This window comes from Pleurodeles waltl, unplaced genomic scaffold, assembly GCF_031143425.1.
Source record: "Pleurodeles waltl isolate 20211129_DDA unplaced genomic scaffold, aPleWal1.hap1.20221129 scaffold_67, whole genome shotgun sequence".
Classification (NCBI taxonomy): domain Eukaryota; kingdom Metazoa; phylum Chordata; class Amphibia; order Caudata; family Salamandridae; genus Pleurodeles; species Pleurodeles waltl.
In genome coordinates, this window is record NW_027150384.1 from 1,161,186 (window position 1) to 1,169,233 (window position 8,048).

Below are 8,048 nucleotides of genomic sequence, written 5' to 3' on the forward strand. Positions count from 1 at the left end.
TATGAGTATAACTTTTGTTTTCTTAGCTCCACTGAGATTTTTTAAAAAGTAAACCTTGCCAGCACTCCTGGTGCATGGATTGTTTTACACTAGTGAACCACAGCTGAATATCATTGAGGCAACTCCTGTTCAGGCCCCCTGCTCAATCTGCATACATTAATGTGCCCGTAGCCGGCCCAAGTTAGCTTTTTGGATCAATGTGCGGGCCTGGGGTGGAGTGGGGGGTGCTGGGGTTGATGACTCCTGTCCTGTTGGTGAAGGGAAGGTAACAAGGCCTCCAGAAAGGCCGCTTAGACCCCCACTGGGCCGCTGGTAGCATCTGAACAGGCAGAAATGGATCTCAAATCGGCCCCCACTCTGCCCTAAAAAGCGGCCCCCACAACTACAACCCACACAGGCCCTTCGGCCATTGCCCGCCTGACCAATCCCACCCTGCCCCCACCCCATCTGTTACTCTTGTTAGCACAGCCCAGCCACCTTCTAATTGACTCCTCTCACCTCAGGGACACCCCTGGCAGTCTCTTTTGCGAAGGTTTTGAAGGAGGCTGAAGCTGATATGAGCAAAGGCAGCCTGGCTCGTGCACCTGCTGAAAGAGTGGGGGGCTCCCCCTCGGAGTACAATTCAGACACACAAAGGCCTCTGAAGGGACAGTCGTGGTTCGCAGATACAAGAAATCCATCCATGAACTCTTGGTTCTTGTGACATATTATAAAACGACTTGAAAGAGCTATGTACATCTGTCAGGATGGCCGAGCGGTCTAAGGCGCTGCGTTCAGGTCGCAGTCTCCCCTGGAGGCGTGGGTTCGAATCCCACTTCTGACACAACCATCCCTTTTGGAATATTATAAATTTTCATGTGTGTTCTGGCTGTCTGCATGTAGAAACACGGGTGGAAGTCACAATTGAGAGTGCTATGCATTCAAGTTTGTAAGCAAAGTGTAAGATTTATCTTTTTATTGAACAATAAATAGTTCGAGTAAGGAACTCGAAAAGATCGAATAAATTTGTATTTAGAAAATGATTTGGGAAGTGACATCGTAAACCGTGAGTGTACATTTTGTCCCAACCAAATTATATTTCTCTGACAGTTGCACAAATGTTCAGGCTGTTGCCCAGAGCCGCTGTTTATCTTTTTCTTTCTAGCAACCATTCATTTTCCAGCCGCAAGGTGGCACTTTATCTTCAGACAAGAATTCAGATTCAGAAATGAATGACATAACCTACTGAAATAACTTGAATAGATATTCTCAGTGTTGTAAATAAATAACAGTTAGTGGGCACTGGACAGCACTCTTTCAGAGAAATTATCACTTAATTAATACTTAAATTCTGACCTACTGTAAATAATCCGGTGTTCATGTAAAGCGCTGCAATGCCCCGTGCTACGTTGGCGCTATGTAAAACTACAAAAAAGTTAGGGTTTACTAGAGGCCCTCACAACTCTCCCACGCCACGTGGGTGCTATTTAACAAGTTTTCAGAATGTTAAGTAATCTGACCACTTTAGATCCATATCCCGTTACTTCTCATCTCTAGGACCAGTATACATAGAGAGCTGTTTTAGTGACTTCTCAAATAAAGTCTGGCCATGGACGTTCAGAACTCCATGAGTCCAGATGAGCAGTCCAGGTCCTTTTTAGGTTCCACCTGGACAGCACATGCCCTGTCTCTGTGAGACATGTTGTTTACATTCAGTGGGCTTACAGCCCAACCACAGCTTATCATTTGTTAGCTTCAGCGTTTCCCTCACAGCCCCGGGATCCCATAGCCCACCACACACATACTGCCTTGGCTGAAACGCATATAACCATAGATTGCAAACCATAAGAAAAGACAAGGCCACACCAGTTGTTGGAGAGAAGTTGACTGCAGGTTTATTATTGCTTATGTAGGCAAGACAAAATTGGGTTAACTTACTGATGATCCAAGCGCAGCCATTGGATGAGAAACCTATGCTCATCACTCACCTGATTAGACAATGAGTGCCTGGACTACACACCATCAAGAGTTATACATTTTTGGGGGTTTCCCACACTGTAAATCCGATAAAACCAAACTCACGTGTAGTGACAAAGCTGTCCAAGGCAAGGCCCCGGTTGCTCAGATTTACAACTGTCCATTGGACTAACGGGGCACTGTTGCTTTCATCCCGCGGTCATGCCGTAAAGATTCCCCAGGAGCTGGCATGGAGCATCCCCTTTGTGCTCCGCCATGATTGCTTTCTGCACCAAATTCCTTTGGATCGCCCTGTAACTCAGGCTGCGAAACAAAACAATGGAAAAAAACGTTGCCAATATACAGGCAATCATACTCTTTAAATAAATCCAGTGGGTGAGGGTAGGATGGGTATTGTCTAGAAGCTGTCAAAAGAGGATGGGAGCCAAGGTCAACAGGTATTTAACCCTTTGCCCCTTCCCAGCTGCCCACTACCACTGGACGCCTGCAGCCCAGGGAGAGTGGACAGGTCCCTTTTCTAACATCTTAGACCCCCCCAGGCAACGTGGTCATGAGGGTGAGGGAGTGTGCCGTAGGACAGAGGAATGCGGTACTAAGCCCCTGCACCCCTAAATTGTTGTGTTGCGTACGACACAGGCAGCCCCATACTTAATATCCCATAAACCACCACACACACATTGCCCTGGTTAGAACGCATATAACCATAGAGTGCAAACCATAAGAAAAGACAAGTCCTTCATCCCCATTTGTCACAACATGTAGGCCTCACTTCCTCTTCTTGTTTTTGGCCCTCCCTTGGAGCATGTACCAAGTACTTGTGTCCATCCACTGCTCCTGTTTTTGGTGCTAATTTTCTTTGTTCAAGCACTCCATATTAGTGCTGGTGTTTCCAGTCCATCTCCCCAGTCACCATCTATGTAGCTTCTATTCCCTCCCACCCACCCCTTCTATATTGCTTCCATTCTTTTCTACCCCTCTGTGTTGCTTCTTTTCACTCCCACCCTCTACTCTACACCCCTGCACACTGCTCAGTGCCAAAGCACTGTATGCCAATGCAATTTATGCCACTGCACTGTATGCCACCTCACTGTATTCCACTGCATTGTATGTCACTGTACTGTATGCCACTGCACTCTACTCTTCAACACTCTGCTCTGCACCCCTCTACTCTACACCCCTGCACTCTACTCTATGCCAATGCACTGTATGCCACTGCACTCTACTCTTCAGCACTCTGCTCTGCACCACTCTACTGTACACCACTGCACTGTACTCTGCACCACTCTACTCTACACCACTGCACTCTACTCCGCACCACTCTACTCTACACCACTGCACTCTACTCTACACTGCACCACTTTACTCTACACCACTACACTCTTCAATCCACCACTCTACACCAGTGTCCTCTTTGCCCCTCTTCTCCACACCACATTACTCTTCACCACTTTACACCACAGTAGTGATTCTGTCATCCAAGGCAGAAATTCAAGTTGACACTTGTAGTTGATTAAATGTACGTTTATTTCCAGTTTGATGCATAAAAGAAACTTCATCCACCCACAAGTCAAGATCCTCCAATCTCCTCACATCTCCTTCCCAGACTCCCCCAGCATTCCAAATTCCAGAGAGTCTATGAGCCTAAAGGAAGGCAGGGGAAGCATTGTGAGAAACCAACTAAGAGAAATACATAACTAAAAGAAACACAATACATATAAAGGGAAACCATGCTGAGATAAACACAATAAAGAAATAGTGATAACACCACACTATCTTCCCCCTAAATTATAAATAAATACATATATATACATTTTTTTTTTTACATCTTCACAACTCTATTCAAATTCCAAATACACCCATCATCCACTTTAATAGCACCTTTAAACACTTTGATAACTTTAAAGATTTTACTATAATGAGAAAATGTTCCACAATTTATTTTCGGCAACTTAATCTTAACAGAATCACCAACTGCAACAACAAGAGGTTTGACTGCTTTACGACGATCATATGTCAATTTCCTTTTTTCCTGTAAAATCTCATCCCTGGTCACAGATAGTTCTTTAATTTTCTCATGGTTCAACTCTTTACTAACATATTTATTCACCCGTGAAGGATTTATGCTAGTGTTAGGCACTCTTTTCTTGAACAATACAAATGGAGATTGGCCAGTACTGGAATGTGGTGTAAACCTATAACTCTCAACTTTAGATTTAACAGCTTCCATCCAATTACATCCTGTTAATCTTGCTACTTGAATAGTTTCCTTCAATGTCCTGTTAAAGCGCTCAACCATACCATTAGTTTCAGGATGATATAGAGCACTTTTCTTATGCAATATGCCTCTAGATGCTAAAAACTCAGACATGTGCTTAGAGGTGAATTGAACCCCATTATCTGTTCTGATGCATTTGGGATTTCCTTCTCTAGAAAATACCCCTGAAAGAAAATTAGTAATTGATTCTGGCCAATGAGACAACATGTCCATTACAACAACAATATACTTAGAAGTTGAACCACACACAACAGGACCCATAATATCCATTGCAACATCCTCCCACACTTCATTAGGAATTTTCCTGATTTCTAATGGACGTGACCTACACTTGAAAGTTTTATCTGCAAATTTGCATTCCACACAGTCGCGAACAACTCTTTCCAACGCTAAATCCATTCTCGGCCACCAATAAAATTCTCTCAACCGTTCTTTTGTCTTGCAAATCTTTCACGCAAACCAGATGGAGGTACTAATCTTCCACTCCTAAAAACCAAACCATTCTCAACTGAAAGTTCATTCCAAATTTTTTTATACACATTCTCTTCATCACAGTCAGCAGGAACACAATTAGATTCGATCAAATCCTTTACCCGTTTCAAGCTAGTATCATTACTAAACTCCGTTAACCACTCATCTTCCGTGATACAACCATCAGTCAAAATGCACACTTTCACATCCTCATCAACCCACCATGTGCTACAATCCGTATCTTGGTCCCAGCTAAAAGATCTTAACCTTGACAAACAGTCAGCTGTGCGGTTCTCACATCCAGGGACATATCTGACAGAAAATTGAAAGTCTTGAAGACCAACAATCTACTTGCAAATACGTGAAGAAATACAGTCTAGACCCTTCTTATCAAAAATCTCTTGTAAAGGCTTATGATCAGATTGCACAACAAACCTAGATCCCCATAGAAACTGTTTAAACTTCTTTATAGCCCAGTAGATAGCTAGTGCTTCTTTTTCAATAGTGGAATACCTCGACTCCGCTCCCCTTAACGCTCTGGAAGCAAATGCCATAGTAACATCCTTACCATCATACTTTTGCTTAAGAACACTTCCTAAACCCTTATCTGAGGCATCAGTTATAATCCAACAGGGAAACCCTGGGCGAAAACTGTTGAGACATTGAGCAGAAGATAGTGCATTTTTTAGATCCTCAAATTCTTTCTTGCAAGCCTCTGACCATACAAAATCAACACCTTTCTTAAGTAACTCTCTAATGCAGCAAGACCTACTGGCAAAATTAGGAACAAATTTGGAATAAAATTCCTCCATGCCTAAGAAAACTTGTACATCTTCTCTTTTAACAGGATCCGCAAAATTAACTACAGTTTTAACTAGATCCTCTTTCGGTTTAACACCTTGAGAAGAAATTACATGTCCTAAATATGTGATATCTGAACATGCAAACTTGCATTTTTCTCCCTTGAGTGTGATTCCCTTACTACGAAATTGTTTTAAGACTTCTCTAACTATGGAAAGATGTTGTTCAAGAGTGTTAGAAAAAATGAGAACATCATCTTGAAAAAATCTAACACCATCAGTTTTCCCAAGAATATGATACATTAGTCTTTGAAATACAGAAGCAGCAGAGCACAAACCAAATGGCATCCTATTAAACTTAAACACACCAAAGGGAGTGATGAAAGATGTCAACAATTTTGATTCTTCACACAATTGAACTTGGTGATAAGCTGAACTCAAATCTAATGTCGTAAAATATTTTGCCTCTCCTAAAAGACAGACCATTTCATTTATGTTTGGTAAAGGAAATTTGTCTTCAATCACAGCTTTGTTGAGATGTCTAAGGTCCACACAGTCTAATATCTCCTGATTTCTTCACAGCAACAACAATGGGGGCGACCCATTGTGCAGCCTCGACTTCTTCAATGATGCCTTCAGATTGTAACCTTTGTAATTCAGATTTAACCTTGTCTTGTAAAGTGAAAGGAATTTTTCTTACTTTGCACGCTACAGGGCTGACACCCTCCTTAAGACAAATACGATGTTTGTATCCCGTAACGCACCCTACTTTAGAAGAAAATACATCAGAAAATTCACCTATGATGTCGTCTTTGATGCTGCAAACATTTTGAACTAATACTTGAGGAATAGAATTGGGATTTAATATAATCCCAAGCATCTTCTGATGTGGCCAACTCAGAATTGTGTCACCAACAACTGGAACATATATTTTCTCTGAAATTGTGTTCCCTTTAAAGGTTATGGCGGCTTCAAAGTAACCCTTGAGCTCAATAGGTTTACCGCCATAACTGTAGGGAATGATATCAGGATCCAGTAAAGAAACTCTTCCCATAAAATGCTTAGTGAAATCCGAAACTGATACTAAGGAAAGTTTCGCGCCCGAATCCATCATCATAGAAATAGATGTTCCGTTGACATCCACAAAATCCGAAAGGTACTGACAAGTATTATTGGCGACACAGTTAACATCATAAATAATCTGAAGAACAAAATCTCGATCATCATTACAATCAATTTCCTGAACTTTGACTTTAGACTTAGAAAATGATTTGCAATACTTAGCAAAATGTCCCTTCTTGGAACATTTGTTACAAATAATATGAATAGCAGGACAATCTTGGCTATTAGCTAAATGAGTTGTAGAACCACACCTAAAACACATCAGTTTTGCTCTAATGTTTGCTTGAAACTTGTTATTAGTTTTTGTATTTATAGCTTGGACCTCCATAGAAACACCTTTGGATTTCCTCAAATTATCAATCCAAGCCATCGAATGTTCAACTTGCTTAGCAATGATTAACACTTCATCTAGTGATGGATCACTTTTGACCCATAATGCTTCTCTTACTTTGTCGCATTTACATTCAAGCATGAATTGGTCTCTAATACGTTCTTCTAGATTTTCTCCGAAGTTACATGATGAAGCTAGTTTGCGTAAAGCTGTGACAAAATCTTCAATAGATTCATCATCCATCTGCTTACGTTTCCCAAAATAGTAACGTTGTAAAATGATAGAAACTTTGGGAAGAAAGTGATTGTCCAGTCTAAGTAAAGTAGAATCAAATTCATTCAAAGAGTTGTCACCTTCCGCACCATCTGATGTTGTTATTGCAGGTAAAGTTTCCAAGATTTCTTGACCCTCCGCACCAAGACAATGTTGTAAAACAGAAGTCTTTCTTTCAGAGGATAGGTTGCTGCCACAGACGTGCATGTAAGTCAGGAAAACCTTTTTCCATTTTTGCCACGATATAGGAGGTTCTCCAGGAAGCGCAAGAAAAAATGGTGGAGGTGTAATGTTCTGCATAATCACTTATTATTACAGGGAAAGAAAAAAAATTTTACAAAAAAATGTAACACAGAAAATGAAGTGCCACTTAAAAGAAATAAAATATCCAGAAAAAAACAATGACAGAGTAGAGCAGGCCAACTTGTTTCCAAAAATAAACGTAATAAAATAGCAGTTTTAAACGGATAATTTAGAGCTAAACTCTGTTTATTTGTTGAATAACTCGAGTTGAAAAACGAGTCGTCGTATCCCCTGTGGAGCGTGTTTCCCTTGAATACAGCCGAGTAAATAAACAGCGCGTGTATCTCAAGAGAGCGCGGCCGGGAAATAAAGGCACGCGTTCACGTTGCCATGGCAACAAATTCAACAGCAGGTAAATAAACAGCGCGTGTATCTCAAGAGAGCGCGGCCGGGAAAGAAAGGCTTGCGTTCACGTTGCTTTGGCAACAAAATCAACAGCACGCGTCTCCAGAGGCACGAGGAAAGGAGACAGTTGAAAGACGCGTCTATAAAATTTATAAATAGACACAAAAAGAAT

The 8,048-nt window shown here is 41.4% G+C and overlaps 1 non-coding gene across 1 annotated transcript; it reads left to right on the forward strand.

The window, feature by feature from the left end:
• Positions 1 to 740: 740 nt before the first annotated feature.
• On the forward strand, positions 741 to 823 carry TRNAL-CAG (transfer RNA leucine (anticodon CAG)). Its single transcript has one exon. It is a non-coding gene; the product is annotated as a tRNA-Leu (tRNA).
• Positions 824 to 8,048: the final 7,225 nt, after the last annotated feature.